Source organism: Bacillus rossius, chromosome 7, assembly GCF_032445375.1.
Source record: "Bacillus rossius redtenbacheri isolate Brsri chromosome 7, Brsri_v3, whole genome shotgun sequence".
Classification (NCBI taxonomy): Eukaryota; Metazoa; Arthropoda; class Insecta; order Phasmatodea; family Bacillidae; genus Bacillus; species Bacillus rossius.
The window spans coordinates 43,982,329-44,000,299 of record NC_086335.1 but is presented as its reverse complement, the minus strand read 5'-3'; the positions used below and the strand labels follow the sequence as shown (position 1 = coordinate 44,000,299).

General features: G+C 38.0%; 1 protein-coding gene across 2 annotated transcripts in view; it reads right to left on the bottom strand.

Moving 5' to 3' along the window:
• The window catches only part of LOC134533922 (polypeptide N-acetylgalactosaminyltransferase 5), a 60,193-nt gene that overhangs the window by 36,662 nt on the left and 5,560 nt on the right, over positions 1 to 17,971 (bottom strand). The window lies entirely within an intron of this gene.

Here is a 17,971-nt window from a genome sequence, read left to right as displayed (position 1 = left end):
GCAGAATGGGTCCACTGATCCACGTTGCTGCAGAGATAAAGAAGCTGGCACAAAAGGGTCAAGTTCAAGGAGCAATGCTTCCCGAATAAAAAGCAAATAAGAGCACTTGGCTGCCAAAAATCAATCACTTGAGCGGCTACCATACCCAGTCCACAAAGAGGGGACGCTGAATTGCGCCCCATTGGAAAGGGCGCCTTTCAGATTTTTTCGAGCACACACACAATTATTTAAATCCTGATAGGCTGCCTTTCCAGAGTTGGCTGTTCGCTTTGCTTTAAGCGAAAGAAAACCCTGAATTGTGCCCCATCGGAAAGGCCGCCTTTCAGGTTTTTTCCTTGTACGCATACAGTCCGTAAAATCCTGATGGGCTGCCTTTCCAGAGTTGGCTGTTCGCCTTGTTTTAAGCGAAAGAAAACCCTGAATTGTGCCCCATCGGAAAGGCCGCCTTTCAGGTTTTTTCCTTGTACGCATACAGTCCGTAAAATCCTGATGGGCTGCCTTTCCAGAGTTGGCTGTTCGCCTTGTTTTAAGCGAAAGAAAACCCTGAATTGTGCCCCATCGGAAAGGCTCCCTTTCAGAAATTTTTAGTTTTCGTTAGATCGTTGTGGGCACTGAATTTCGCCCCATCGGAAAGGCCGCCTTTCAGGTTTTTTCCTTGTACGCATACAGTTTGTATAATCCTGATGGGCTGCCTTTCCAGAGTTGGCTGTTCGCTCTGTTTTAAGCGAAAGAAAACCCTGAATTTCGCCCCATCGGAAAGGCCGCCTTTCAGGTTTTTCCTTGTACGCATACAGTTCGTAAAATCCTGATGGGCTGCCTTTCCAGAGTTGGCTGTTCGCTCTGTTTTAAGCGAAAGAAAACCCTGAATTGTGCCCCATCGGAAAGGCCGCCTTTCAGGTTTTTTCTTTGTACGCATACAGTTCGTAAAATCCTGATGGGCTGCCTTTCCAGAGTTGGCTGTTCGCTCTGTTTTAAGCGAAAGAAAACCCTGAATTTCGCCCCATCGGAAAGGCCGCCTTTCAGGTTTTTCCTTGTACGCATACAGTTCGTAAAATCCTGATGGGCTGCCTTTCCAGAGTTGGCTGTTCGCTCTGTTTTAAGCGAAAGAAAACCCTGAATTGTGCCCCATCGGAAAGGCCGCCTTTCAGGTTTTTTCTTTGTACGCATACAGTTCGTAAAATCCTGATGGGCTGCCTTTCCAGAGTTGGCTGTTCGCTTTCTTTTAAGCGAAAGAAAACCCTGAATTGTGCCCCATCGGAAAGGCCGCCTTTCAGGTTTTTCTTTGTACGCATACAGTTCGTAATATCCTGATGGGCTGCCTTTCCAGAGTTGGCTGTTCGCTCTGTTTTAAGCGAAAGAAAACCCTGAATTTATCCTTAATATTTCCCATATTCCTATAGTGGATTCCACTTATATTCCCAAAATAAAATAATGAAGATATGTAATGGTATTTCTCAATAATAATAATGTGACTTTAGTCCACCGCACACAGAACGACTTTCCTTGCGGGATTGTATGCATATTTGTTTGTTACACAATATTCCTTCCTTCTTCCAAAGTGACTTGCAGTGACGCGATGTAATGTTCACACTTACTTAATAGTTCATTTTCAGGAAGATCACACCCTTGTACATCCGTAGCTTGCCCTGATGAGGATCCATAGTTAACATTTGGTTTAGTCGATTGGAGTTCACGCCGTTTTAGTTTCATCCGACTATCTTCTTGGTAAGCCAGTTTACGCCGAGTTGTGCAGTGTCGAATCTTTTTACGAATGACTTTCTTGTGTATTGAACCAGGGCTCCTACCTGACATTTTTTTTAAAGGACTCTTCTCCCAAGCTAAACCTTTCTTGAATCTTTTCCTGCCATGTAACATTTACGCTATGTCTATGTGTAGGTAATTTATTATTTTGCGTCCATTAAATTTGGCAACGAGGCTCGTATAGAATTCTACCGAATTACTGGTTTTGTTTTCTTTGAGATATCTGTCACAAAAAAATGTCTTATTAAAAAATTAAAAACCTTTATGTATACTTATAAAAAAATTACAATTCGCGGTAATAAATAATTTTAGTAATAGTGTCCATGAATAAGAACGAAATAAAAACTGATTTCTGCGAGTGGGATTTGTTGACAATGGTTTCAAGCTCAATGCTAAACCGCCCCAGCTCACGATACTAGGCTGCTGGGTAGGGCCTACATAAGTATCACAATGGGGCATTTATCACATAGCACATAAATAAAATTTTAAGGAGTGAATTCTTTCAGCAGCATACACGAAAACACCTTTTCCATTACGTAATCGCATATAACTATAAATACGGCTGAGAAACCATACAATTACCATGTTATGTGTACTGAGGTTGTATACAAATTGATGTTTTGTTTTGATTCATTAACCATGTCAAAATATGAAACTAAACTAATAAAAACTACAAGTCATTTGTACGATTTCAAAGACGACACGTAGACATGGCATACACCGCGCGCTCAAGAAAAACTGTCATTGAAATCTAGAAGTAATAGTCTTTCAGCACAGCATGTACATAGCAATGAGACAAAACAAAAATAACAAATAACGTATTTATTTATTAAACATAGGTGATGGTGAATAGACGTCACTTGCTCCTACTAAGTTATGAATAACATATTTTCCAGTAAATTCTGTTTGTTTAATTGTTTTGAAAATATGTTAACTAAAATTGCACTTTTTTTTTGCGAATATGCTGATTCATTAACATATGAAACAGAGTTATATTTAATGATCTTTCTTTGTGTATTATACTTTTACGTAATTCATTATTGTACATTCCACGACATATCAAAATCGTTCCTAGTTTACACTCATACCTATGACATTCATTCAAATATTGTGGCAATATAAATGATATGATTAAATGCATTTTGAAAAGTTGTACATTTCATTGGCTGTCACACATTAAATCAGTCTTTTATTATACCTACTTCACTTGTTCCCATAAAACTTATTAGGGGTTAAGCTATAGATGATCTGGGCGAATTAGCAAAATATGCACACTCTCGATGGAAGTATTTTCACCGCATTCTACAAACATATTAATAAAACGACAGATTCAGTTGGGCACATATTATATAAAAATTGAAAATAGGCATGAAGGTCTCGGAGGCTATTTTAACAGTAACTTTTAAACACTAAAAATGTTTTTATAAATGCATATGCATAATCCTCTGCCTTAAATTATTTTAGGGTCATCGTTTTTTAGGACAACTTTAAGTGAAAATTCCAGCAGGCAAGGATAATAAAATTTTGTAAGCTACTTTCGTTAACGCTTGTTTTTATATATAGCAGCAATATTAAATTAAGTTAATTTGTTCGCTAGTTAACACTCCCCCCCCCCACCATGGAACATATTACATGATCAACCTCTGTGTTAAAAAATGATTTAAAAAATACAATCCAGTCACTGAGATTGGCGCACCATCTGTTGTAAGGTTCAATTACCAGCTGCATTCTTAGACTTCAACTTTGGGAAAGCAAACCGTATGTGCTGCCATCTAATTTTTGAATTTTGTACTTTGTACTCATTTGGAGAATGGTTCCAATATTTGTCAACAGGGGCGACAAACGTAAGGACATCTATCTTCGAAAAGGTTCGTAGGACAAACTCCTGTAGGGCAAACGACTTTAGGGCAAATGCCTTTAGGGCAAACGACTGTAGGGCAAACGCCGGCAAGCATTTATTTTCGGATTATTGAAAATTCGCAAACTTTTAGGGCAAACGCCTGTAGGGCAAACGCCTGTAGGGCAAACGACTGTCGAAAAACTTATTTTAGGGCAAACGCCTTTAGGGCAAATGCCGGAGCTTGGTCCGAATGTGATTATCAAACATTTTGTGCAAACGCCTTTAGGGCAAACGCCTGTAGGGCAAACGCCTGTAGGGCAAACACCTGTAGGGCAAACGACTTTAGGACAAACGCCTTTAGGGCAAACGCTTTTAGGGCAAACGCCTGTAGGGCAAACGACGCACTCCCATTATGTACACTTGATAGCTTTAGAGAGAGATAGGGAACACACACATGCTCATGTGTACATGTACAATATGAGACACACTTTCCACCAATATCTATGTTGGGAGTCATTACAAAAATCAGAGCAAATGGCTGTTAAAAAATTTGGTTTTCAATGAAAAGTTATTCAGGAATTCTATCTGAAAACAAAACACAGAAAAAATTATTTCAAGGTGGCTGAATCATTGTGTCCATCATCGAGAAAAACAAGGAAAACGTGGAATAGTCGGAGAGCTAAATATAAATAAAGAACTTATAAATCAATGTATTATATACGCAATGTACCTGAAACTATACTCATTTAGCTTATTTCAGTACAACTGTGAAGGTGTAGTAAATATTTATATGAGGTCGGGGGAATTCCGCATACTCACACTATCACAGCGTCCATCCATATCTTACAGTCACCAATAATAATAACATGTTACTACCCTATGCTACACAAATTAATGTCATTTTAATACCATAAAAGCATATTTAAGAGATTTTAACTTGAATATAGCTTTTATATAATGTTTGCTATGAAAGGGCTTCACAACTAAATATACAATTCAGTCCTATGTCCGTTCAACATATGACATTATATTCACTTGTAATCTCAAAATGTTAATAACCCAGTATGTGCGCAAGATTACCACCTACAGCTCTAAATCCTCAAGGTTTCCCTTTGAAAGTCCCCAATCTCAAAAACCAGACATGACTTACGAAGGTTACAACCTAGCTAAGGAAGGATTTTTTAAATCCTTACCCTCTACATTTGAAGAGCGTTAGAAACTGCAGAATGGTACCCTTTTACAAAGGGAGTGCGGCCTGTGGAAATAAACTAGGAGAAAATTGTTGACAGCTTCTAATTTTGGCACTATTTGTAGGCGTAAACCACATACTTCATGCCAAAAATTGGTGGCTACATTGTTGTATGAGGATTTCGATACAGATGCTATGATATGGGTTAGAGATCACGAAAAAGAGGTAGTGAAAAAGCTGGAAGAGACTTGTGATGTACAAGTAAAGGCATGTGGACTGTTTTTTGATGAAGAAATACAATTTCTAGGGGCCAGCCCAGATGGACTGATTGAAAGAGATCGTATCGTGGAAGTAAAATGTCCATCTTCTGGAGTAAAGCCAGAAGTTCTAAGTCCTGATGAGTTAATTCTTAAAAGGAAATGCACATTTTGGAACATATCTCGAGACAAAAAAAAACTGTTATAGACATTAATAAGAATCACCATTTTTTCTACCAAGTTCAAGGGCAACTTCATGTGACAAGGCGTAATTACTGCATCTTCGGGCTCTGGACTCCAAATGGAATTAAAACCACACGTATTGACAGAGATTATCTGTTCTGGAAGGATCAAATGGATCAGCAATTGACAAAGTTTTACTTAAACTGTATGCTGCCAGAACTTGCAGACCCGCGACGACCGCGGTCGTTGCCCATACGAGATCCTGACTATATTACAAAGGAAGGCTATGAACGAATTTGCTGCAAGACAACACAAACTTAGTGTCAAGAAACCATCAAATTCCAGAAGAAATAAAAGTGTACAAGCTATTGCCAACAATGATGAACCCGAATCAAAGAAGACAAGAAGAAATTTGTGTTTTTGAATATGATTTATCACTATTCATAATGAAATCGTCTCATGTAAGTCATTATAAATATACCACATGTTACACTCACCTGAACTTTACAAGACGTTTGCATTTGATTCTTTAGTACAAACGCATGATATAGCTGTATTGTTTTTGGGTATGTCATTTTATGCATTGTTCAGTTCTTAACTACATACATACATTTTCAGTGCGATAGTGTAACTTATTAGTTATGTGCTTACTACATTGCATGTGATAGAATTTCACTAAAGATAAAATCGTTGTATCAAGTTTTGCATAAATTATTAACATGTACATTTTGGGAAAGTGTTTCTGCTTGTAAGAAAGGTTTCATTTTGCACTAAGTATACGTTTGATGTGTTCTAACTTGCTATTTCAGCACTGTGTGGGGAGAGATTCAGTCTCAAAATTGTATATATGAAATAATCCAATATTCGATAGATATGTGCGATATATTCCTTTAACATTATTCGTATTTACATTTAAATAAAAGATAATTGCAATATCAGTGTTAACTCGGCTGAGTGTATTTCAACCATTACTTAATGTAAGAAGCCATTTTATCTAGAATGTATAAAAACAATAATTGAAAAATGAATGCTTGTATAAAGATCATGTGTTTATTTATAGGTACTAATAAGTCTGCATTTGTGTCTGTATTTGATAAACTATGTATGGTAAGTTTGAAATTGGCTGGCACATTTTGTGAGGTAATTCCTCTTGCAAATGTAATAATGTTTGGCCGATGATAAACATGATAAGATGTCGGAGTCACTGATAATCGAGACTTCAAGCGACTTCATAACAAATCAGGAACATTATGGCAATAAGCAAGAATTTACTTAAATACATTAAGTAATCAAATCAACTAGAAACATTTTAATAAATGTTCTTGTCTTCTGGGTTCTAGCCGCGTCACAATGGAAGTTCTTTCTGACGTTTCGGAGTGCGTTGCAGCCTCCATCTTCAGGGCAGCAGCAGAAGTTGCTTCTTACCTACTGTTACTCTCAGTAACCTACTACCTACTGTTCGTCAGTAACCTACTACTTACTGTTACTGAAACGTTTTTTGTGGAATTACTAGCTATCCTGCCCTGCTTCGCACGGGTGTAGTGATTTAATTATGTAGTGTAGGTGTATTTACCATTTATTCTTGTGTATCTACTCAAGGAAGCTTTTATCTCTATATAATATCTATAAAACAGTGTCGCTGTACGCGTTTGTTTTTATTTCCGCTTACTTCTTCTGAAAAATGCAACTGATTTTAATGTGGTATTTATTATCAGTTAATTAATTTTTTGTTACAAAAGGCTATACACAACAGTACCCGAAGCAGGGTGGGGGAAGGTCGCTAGTGGGGCGACACCGCTTGACCGTATGGTCATTAGACCGTATCAGAGAAAAGTGTGTCAGAATCACTGCTAGCCCCGCCCCCTCGCTGCCATTGGCCGGTAGCTAGAGGGGAAAGGGAACGTGACCAGGAGAAGAACAACATAAGTACGCCAACTCTCAGACACAATCAGGGTGTCCCCAGCTAGTACTTTTTCGAGTTTTTTGCCTTGAATATAATATTATGTTTACACTAAATTGTTTTATTATTAAGTGTTATTCAAACACACACAGGAGTGGAAGGGAATCTAATTTTTCAGTTGACGACGACGAGTCAGGTCAGGAACTCAATTCGGTCGTTCGGCATTAATTAAGTCATATTTTTTGTTCCTGGCTTTTATTCTGTCGACAGTAATAATTAATTTAAATTTAGATTATCAATGTACTAATATCGTTTTCATGTTCTGGTTTCATCGGTGGGAGAAAAAATGAAACTGACAATGAAATCTTACATGAAACATCAATATGTTTCAAATAATCCAATTGAAAAAGAAAATACAGCTGACAACGGCCAGTTTTAGACATAAGCAAAGTTTATCTAGGAGCGCGAGTGGAAGCTCTTTTTGATGGGATTAGATAAGAGCATAGTTAGACCAAGTGATGTAGGTTAACACTATTGAAAGTTAATTGTTTGGCCTTCTATGTTGTATTTTGGAGCCAAGTTTTAAAACAAATAAATTTTAATGACTCTGTTCTAAAAGGTTTAGCCTTGCTGAGTCCAGAAAAGTATAAATCAGATGACAATCACAGTATAATGCCACTTGCCAAATGTTTTCTTAATGTTATTGAAGAAAAATATTTCGATAACCTGGATAGGGAATGGCGTTTATTAAAGACTGTTGAAGCACTGAAGAAAGACGACGAATTTATGGTGTGCGGTAACAATGACCCACACAGATTTTATTTTAAGTACTATTTATTTATTTTCTTACCATACTATTTCGTTTGATTGTTATTATTTATGCTCAGTCTAAATGCCAATTAACTACATGCATTCATGTTTAAAAGCTGTCAACAACATCTGTAATAGAAATTTTAACAAACCAAGTTAAAGCCACTTGACATAACCCAAAAATTGTATTTACCTCTGGAAATGATATATGATTAATTTAATTTATAACACTAATTTTATGTTGTGAATATTTCCTAATCGATTTCCTGTTTGTTTTCATATATTGTATTGTTGACTGGAGTTCTATCTAATAGTGCTCAACGTATTGTCCTGGGTGTACATCATCTACTTCTGACTCATCCGTGATATTATATTCATATAAATAATAATTTTAATATATAAATTTAGGAAGAAAAATTCTAATATTTTATTGTTGGAAATCCTTGTGTCATTATAGTGTACTGTGTTGTGTTGAATAAATGTTTATTGTGTTTTTTAAGTAAAATAAGGATTTGTACATACATATAGTCCTACACTTTTTACCTAACAATCAAATTAAGTTAATAATTGAATTATTAATGCAGTGTCAACACCTACACACAATATAGCTACCTATAAGTTACAGTAGAGAAGAAATATAATGGATTTTTGGAATACAGTTTTTGGAATGAAAAATGCTGTAGGAGACCAAATGTTCCCTTCTATAACAGTGTTCATTAAAGCCATGCTATGCTTGTCTCATTCATACGCAGCAACTGAAAGAATATTTTCTGCAGTAACATTGACCAAAAATAAAATTAGAAACAAAGTACAATCACCACTGGTAAATGCATTTATTTTGGTAAAATTAAATTGATGTACACAGCTGCAGATTTTACTGTTTCAGGAGAACCCCAGGAGCATATGAATTGTCTCGCGTGACTCAAGGGAGCCAGCAATTCGAAACAGCTTTGTGCATTAGCATAGAAGAATTTTAATACCTACGTATTTTAGGTTAGGTTATAAGATAATTTTTGCCATGTATAAAGTAATAAAAACTAATGATTAAGGACTAAGGGCCCTTAACTTTAAAATTTTGACCAAATTTTGATATATTAGAATGAGTTTTTTTCACGCAACAGTCGTGATATGCATATTTCGGCACTTACGCCCTTATTGCCTTAAAAATGTATGAAGCCAGCATCTGAGAGATGGGGACTTTTTAGGATCAATTTTTAACACCCAAAGGAACATCTGTGCCAAATTTCTAAACTGCATTATTTTTTTTCAGGTAGAACACTAAAATTCATGGGCTATTAAGCTATAAAAATTATATCGCATTCAGGACTGTGAACGCAGGAGTGTTGAAGGAACAGCTAAATGACTGGCTAACTGGCGTGAGGAAAGCCTTCCCCCACCCGCATGACCCGCCCCCCCACTACCATTGGCCAGGTAGGTAGCGTACGGTCTAGTGTCGCTACGGTCTTCTGGGGGCGACCCGTCGCTAGTTTCATAAAAATAGTGGTGTTGTGTAATGTTATAAAAAGATGATTTTGAATCAATTTAATTTATTTTCTTGTTTTTAGAGCATTTAAATAAAAGTTTTTTTTATTTTTTTAGAATTAATTTATTTCATAATTTTTATTTATCATTGTAAATATCAAAATGTTTCTTAAGCTGTTCATTTCATTTAGAGGTTCGATATTGACTGTTTGTTTGTCAGTCAATTTTGGTGCAGTCTAATTCATCAATAAGTAGACCCTCTTACGAATTTACTCTACTTAGGGCCACATATGGCTTGACCAGCTGCGAAGAGCTTTGAACCTTAGTAGGTACACGACGGCGTGGTCGACAGTGCTACCTTGCATTTTGTGTACTGCGCAAGCCTAGCGTAATATAATTCATAATTTCGTTCTGCAGTGCCGTGACAAAAATTTATCGGGAATTGCACAGATTTAGGTTGAATAATGTGAACACCCAAACTACCTTGTGAATATGGGGGCTTCCGCGGTTATGAAATTCGATTCTCCGCCAGAAATATTTAATACGACCATTTAAAATTGTATGTTTGCTTAACATAAATTTCATAAGGGCGTTGTGGCAATACATGAAATGTCTGCGAACAATTACGGGATACTGTTCAATTAACCGCTGTGTTGTTACCATATCCAAATCATCCGGATATTCCATAGGTTGTCCAACGACGATGAGGAGAGCTTTTAACATATCTAGCCAATTGATGTCATTGCAACTGAATGTCAAAAAGTAAGTCTGCGGTCCTAGACACCGAATTTGTGCCAACAGTTCGTTTAATGCAGTACGCCAATATGCCGCTGAGCCTCTGAAGTTCTTAAGGTAGATGAACGTCTTCCACTTTCGCATCTTGACCTTCAACTTTTTTACAGAAAGCAGATTTTGTGTTTTTTGCCCTGTGGTACTCTAAAATTTGGTGTATATTATTTCTCTATGTAAACACTATAATATAGATGTTTAGTTTTTTTGTTATTAATAAAACAATTTGGCTTATTGTTGAGATAGTATAAACCTAATCATTGCGCCTAATTCATTTGCTATATTTCAAATTTGTTTTTACAAACTAAGTTTTATTTCAGTGTAGATTTGAGGTTTAAAAACATACTCCTCAAAACGATTCTATCGAGCCCAAACTCTATGGGTTTATCTTATTTAGTTCAGAAATTACTATGGCCATCTTCCGGCTTCATTATCAGAACTTCATGGTACCATATTGTTGTATTGTCACCGAAGATACATATGTGCACCAAATTTGAGCTTAATCGTACATAGGGAAGTGGTTCTAATTCTGCTTCCAAGATTAGTGTCGAACACACAGACATACATACATACAAACATTGCAAGTTAAATAAAAGCTTGTAAAAATGTTAACACTACCTGCTACGGCCATAAGAAACGATGAACATATACGTACATTTATGTAACGGAAGGCAAACGAACTTTGCATAAATTATTTATGTAGGCCTATGTATGGTCACAATATCATATCACCTAGCAAAAAGTATAGTAGAGCCTTAACAAAGATCATGTCTGATTAGTTCCCTTAGAAACCCATTTTTCGGGATAAAAATAGCGTATGTTCTATTCCTGGACATAATTTTTCTCTATGCCAAATATTATACAAACCTGTTCAGGCGTGATTGAATAACAAAAATATAAACTTTCGCCATTATTATAATGGTCCTGACGCTGTCCTGACGCGACTTTACCCGCATTAAAATTGTTTAGTCTATGTTTTACTCTGAGTTTAATATACTAAGGGAAAAACGATACATGTCCAGTTGAGATTTATACCAGAGAGGATAAAGATATATGTCCAGTTTATTGCGAAAACAGGTTTACCCCAATTTCAGTCCCTACATTTCCAAATGTCTAAAAAATAAATAATTAGTTTGTAGGTATTTAAGTAAGCAGTGATTTGAAACCAAATAGTATAAATATATTTGTATATTTGTTCAGATTAGGGAGCTATTAAGTATATGGCGAAAACAGTTTTCACCACTTTTCTACCCCTTAAATTTTTAACTTCGAAAAATCCTGAAAATACTTTTTTTTTAGGTATTTAAATCAACAATGTTTGAAACCAAAAAGCATAGCGATTTCTGCCCAAGTTATGGGGATTTAGAGGGAGATTTTAAGGAAATTGCAAAGACAGTTTGCGCCCCTTTTCACTCCCTTATTTTTATAATTTCCTAAATCCTATACCATTATATAGGGTCTTTAATTTAGCAATTTTTTTGAACCAAATAACAGTACCATATCTGCACAGGTTAGGGAGTTAAAAATAAAATGGTGTAAACATTTTTCAACCCTGTTCACCTCCTGGAGAAAATAAAGCATGCTATATCGTCAAACCCGCTGCGAAATCTGCTCTTGGTCTGACGATTTCTATGATATAAGGTGTTATGGGAGCAGCTACAGTAGTCCACGCAGCAGCTTTTACGAAAACCTGGTACCGTGGAGTGTGTGTGTGTTTGTGTGTGTGTATATATATATATATATATATATATATATATATATATATATATATATATATATATATAATACACATAAAAAGAGAGCTTAGAGCTTAGTTTATCGGTGAGTACACTTCATTTTGTATGTTATAATTACTGGCCATAATCAGGCACTCAGACGCTTTCACATAGACTTTTTCATTTTGATTATTTTAAACTTTTTTCTATTACATTAACTTTACATGGCTTCACATTCATGGGTGCAAAAAACGTAGATTAGAACTATGGTCAGTAGGCCTTCTGCGTTACACAGTTTAAATCCCACCATAGGCGTGCGCAGGACTTCAGTATTGGTGGTGCCAGATTACACAACAGCCCTGTCATTCACGGACCCCGAGCCTAAAGTGGGGGGTCCGGGGGTCCTCCCCCGGAAAGATTTGGATTTGAAAGCGCAAAATGGTGCTATTTAAGGTGTTTCCGAACAAAAACATTAAATACACAGATGTAAAAATTTTCACATATTTTATAACAAAGTATGGCTTTGAACGTTATAATCACCAGGAAAACTACTAAACTATTTACAGTTTTAAGCTTTGTTGAGCCATAAAGAAAATTGCACAAATTGTTTGCACGGAATTCATGCTGGTGGCTTTGAAAAACCGTACTTATATGTTTTCTGAAGACGCCAAATAAATGCTAGAAAAAACATTCTCAAATGTTAAGTTTTAAAATCAACAAATGAAGGGATTGTTTGCAACATACCTCGCCGCCGCTTGTCATCACTGGGGCGAAGCCCCTCAGCGCGGGGGAGGTACAAGCCTTTTAAGGGGCTCTTGTCCTCCCAAGTGGTCGTCATACAAGTGCGTGAGGGTTAGAGAGGGAAAAGCCCCCTCCTCCTCTCGTCTTTTCAGTGGTCTTTCAGCGTTTGCAGCGCAAACCCAGCCGTCCTCTCGAAGGAGAGGAGAGTCGCCACTCTCCTCCTTGGTACCCTTTTGTTTTACCCCCCCTCCCTGCTCACTGAGGGAGAGAGTGTAGGCAGGCGTCTCCACCTGCCCCATTCCCTGTCTCTTTAGCAACATTTTGAATATAGTGGGTCTGTATGTATTCTGAGGTAGTCTTAAATTAGTATAGTTAAACCGAGAATGGGTGCATGAAGTGCCTTAAGTGGTCGTTAAGCGGTCGTAGAAGCACGGCCTTAACTACAGGAAAGTGCTGCGTTAATTACCTGGCTAATTTAAAAACGAAGGCGGTGCTACGATTTATGTGGTTTGTTTATTGGCTCTAGCCAATACACAGCCTGGTTGTTGGGGGATGAATTCTAGCTTGAATACATTAGGTAATTATTTGTATTATAATAAATTGATTTCCTATTTTGTTGTGTTTGAATTTACGTTTTATTAATTGTAAACTAGCTGTGTAGGAGCGGAGTAGGTGCTTCTGTACCATACCTAAAATATGTAAAATATTAAAATAATAAAAATTCACAAATAAGAGTGGGAAAAGGTTTTAACTTTTGCAATACAACAAAAATGTTTTGTCAGCGACTGCATATAAGTCATCGAGTAAGCCTATCCTTTTAACTAACTAAACTCTCTCTCTTTTTTTAAATAAACCCTGGCGGACGGCGGCTATTATTCCGTGCGCCTGCCGAGTGGAGTGAACAGTGGACACCGAGCGCGCATTCTATGTAATTCGAGGAGAACTATGAGAAGTATTTACATTTCAGAAGTTTCGTAGCCGCGGCCCGCGTTTACAACGCAAGTAATTGCAACTGGCTTGTTTCCGTGTGTATAGTTGGTTCGATTGATAATTGATATACTAATAGTGTTATGAGCACATATCTGTAACTCGACACGATTGGAAAACATATTTTTTGGGAAATAATACGGATTTTTGTAAGTATATATTATTTCTGCTTGTAAAAAACAAAACGTTAACCCTAATGGTGGTGCCAAGGCACCTGTGGCACCTACCGTGCGCACGCCTATGAATCCCACTAAATGCAACACTACTTCCACAAACCCGCAAGAACATAGACAAGTTGTCACGGCAATCTTTATAAAAGCTCTCTACTATCCCTCACCGAATGTCAAAAACAAAGCTGTCTTGTGCCTGTGTGTACATCTACGGCCGTACAAGTCACTGTAATGCCCACTGGATGTCCTCACGCCCCGTGGTCTTATTCTGTAATAGTACCTAGAAATAAGTTGTATTATAATTTTATTTACGTTGCATTTCCTTCACGTATAGCTTTATGATCTCTTGGGCGATTGTATAAGCATCGATTTTGTTTCTGATGGTAGACATCAGTCAGAAGATAACTATAATGTTTAAATAAAATATTACAAGGAAACTAAAATTGTTCGTTTTGTTGTACACCATAAGTTGAATATTAATTTGTATAGACATACATTGATTGCATTTTGAGCGTAAAAGGGTTTTATCTGCGCCGATCATTCAACAATAGGGAACAATTCAAAATTGTCTTGGAATAAAATAAAGAGTATAAACTGTCTGAGTAGCCCATCAGGAGTTTACGAGCTGATTGCGTACAAGAAAAAAACCTGAAAGGCGGCCTTTCCGATGGGGCACAATTCAGGGTTTTCTTTCGCTTAAAACAGAGCGAACAGCCAACTCTGGAAAGGCAGCCCATCAGGATTTTACGAACTGTATGCGTACAAGGAAAAACCTGAAAGGCGGCCTTTCCGATGGGGCGAAAATCAGGGTTTTCTTTCGCTTAAAACAGAGCGAACAGCCAACTCTGGAAAGGCAGCCCATCAGGATTTTACGAACTGTATGCGTACAAGGAAAAACTTGAAAGGCGGCCTTTCCGATGGGGCACAATTCAGGGTTTTCTTTCGCTTAAAACAAGGCGAACAGCCAACTCTGGAAAGGCAGCCCATCAGGATTTTACGGACTGTATGCGTACAAGAAAAAAACCTGAAAGGCGGCCTTTCCGATGGGGCACAATTCAGGGTTTTCTTTCGCTTAAAACAAGGCGAACAGCCAACTCTGGAAAGGCAGCCCATCAGGATTTTACGGACTGTATGCGTACAAGGAAAAAACCTGAAAGGCGGCCTTTCCGATGGGGCACAATTCAGGGTTTTCTTTCGCTTAAAGCAAAGCGAACAGCCAACTCTGGAAAGGCAGCCTATCAGGATTTAAATAATTGTGTGTGTGCTCGAAAAAATCTGAAAGGCGCCCTTTCCAATGGGGCGCAATTCAGCGTCCCCACTCTGGAAAGGCAGCCCATCGGGATTTTACGAACTGTATGCGTACAAGGAAAAACCTGAAAGGCGGCCTTTCCGATGGGGCACAATTCAGGGTTTTCTTTCGCTTAAAACAGAGCGAACAGCCAACTCTGGAAAGGCAGCCCATCGGGATTTTACGAACTGTATGCGTACAAGGGAAAACCTGAAAGGCGGCCTTTCCGATGGGGCGAAATTCAGGGTTTTCTTTCGCTTAAAACAGAGCGAACAGCCAACTCTGGAAAGGCAGCCCATCAGGATTATACAAACTGTATGCGTACAAGGAAAAAACCTGAAAGGCGGCCTTTCCGATGGGGCGAAATTCAGGGTTTTCTTTCGCTTAAAACAGAGCGAACAGCCAACTCTGGAAAGGCAGCCCATCAGGATTATACAAACTGTATGCGTACAAGGAAAAACCTGAAAGGCGGCCTTTCCGATGGGGCACAATTCAGGGTTTTCTTTCGCTTAAAACAGAGCGAACAGCCAACTCTGGAAAGGCAGCCCATCAGGATGATACAAACTGTATGCGTACAAGGAAAAAACCTGAAAGGCGGCCTTTCCGATGGGGCGAAATTCAGTGCCCACAACGATCTAACGAAAACTAAAAATTTCTGAAAGGGAGCCTTTCCGATGGGGCACAATTCAGGGTTTTCTTTCGCTTAAAACAAGGCGAACAGCCGACTCTGGAAAGGCAGCCCATCAGGATTTTACGGACTGTATGCGTACAAGGAAAAAACCTGAATGGCGGCCTTTCCGATGGGGCACAATTCAGGGTTTTCTTTCGCTTAAAACAAGGCGAACAGCCAACTCTGGAAAGGCAGCCCATCAGGATTTTACGGACTGTATGCGTACAAGGAAAAAACCTGAAAGGCGGCCTTTCCGATGGGGCACAATTCAGGGTTTTCTTTCGCTTAAAACAAGGCGAACAGCCAACTCTGGAAAGGCAGCCCATCAGGATTTTACGGACTGTATGCGTACAAGGAAAAAACCTGAAAGGCGGCCTTTCCGATGGGGCACAATTCAGGGTTTTCTTTCGCTTAAAGCAAAGCGAACAGCCAACTCTGGAAAGGCAGCCTATCAGGATTTAAATAATTGTGTGTGTGCTCGAAAAAACCTGAAAGGCGCCCTTTCCAATGGGGCGCAATTCAGTCGCCCCCACAAAGAGAATGTCTTATTAGCATACTGCCATCAAGGCGCGAGGGAAAACATGCATCGGGAAACAGATCCGGGTTTGATGTCTTGACATTGGGGTCATAAAAAACGTGGGGAGGTTCAATGTATGAGAAAGAGAAGTGATGGAATGCACTGGTCTGGGAAACAGGAGCACTCAGAGAAAACCCACAGGCTCACTTAAGCATCAGCCAAGTTCCCCATCTGTGAAAACTCGGGGTTAAACTCCACCATGAATTAAACCTGGAACATTGCCTAGGTGGAAGACGAGTTATGTGACCACTTGACAACTGAGGCCCTCAGGGTGTTGTTGAGATTTAATCACTTATTTGAGGTGTTGCAGGTATTAGGGGCAAACTCAAGTAAAGTCTAATGTTTTAAAACAAAAACATCCACCATAAGTAGTACCTAACTGATTCAATCCCTTACAGAAGTTGACTTCACCTCTATAACTTGGAAATTTTATAAATCATTGAATAGAGCACTGTCAATATAGAAATGAAACAACTGCCTCCTAAAACTGTACTTTGCTAACTTTACCTTAATATCACAGCTGCAAAAAAAGATGGTTGTGGAGCACCATCATTTTGACTGCCCTTCTGGTAAAATGTTTTAAGTCAGAGGCTAAGAATATTTTTGATTGTATTAGATACATTAGGTTGCCAATTTCGCCAGCAGTCTGTATATTTCAAAACAATGCTTTCTTACAGTTAAACATATTATTCTTGCAAACACAAATGCCTAGTCACATATTTAAATCTGACAAAAGATGACTAATAATTACACTTAATTGGTATCATAATTATGATTTGTTAACAGTTACTTGCATTCATATTTGAAACTAAATATATTCTGAAAAATCCTGAATCAAAACTGCTGTGTTCAAGTATCCTAACTTTGCCTTTAAAACTCAGTTTTTTTTGTGTTTATAAAGAAGTCGCTTATGGACTTTTTCAAGAAACAAATCAAAAAGCCGCCCTCAAAACTGAATTTTATATATACCCAGTGAGGCAATTAGCCGTTACAGAAAATGTGCTCACACTCGCAAGAAACAGAAATGATGAATTTGGGCGAAGTATAATTGTAGAGCCAGTTACTGACTTGGTAGCAACTGATGCGCAATACCATTTTTTGTGCATGAAAAATCTGCACCAGCCTCCACGGACTCTCCATGAAGTTGGCAGATCCCCTTGGAGGTGAGGTGGAAGATGGAATAAAAACAGTTTACTGCCTGCAGGAAAACAGTGACGAGGAATGTCAATTCATAATGGAAGAACCGATGGAGCAGATTGAAGGTGATTTCCGTCTGCATCCGAGCACTATAATCCAGTAATCTGTTATTTAAAAAAAAGGTTTCTCCAGTGACGAGGTTTTACCACTGTACTATCGAGACAATAGGGGTTAAGGAAGGTGACTATATATTATAAACAGTGTAATTCCATTATTCTTAAGTATTTTAAAACTTGTGATTACTTTTTACTATGACTATTTTAGTTAACCAAATATATTTCAGGGTAGTTTCACAATCATAAATTTTATTTGACATACCAATACGTTTGGAATGTCCTCTAATGTTTATGAAAGTGACTATATACGGGTTCAAGTTGCTACACATGGGTCCGCTATCTTTGTATCACATTTCCGT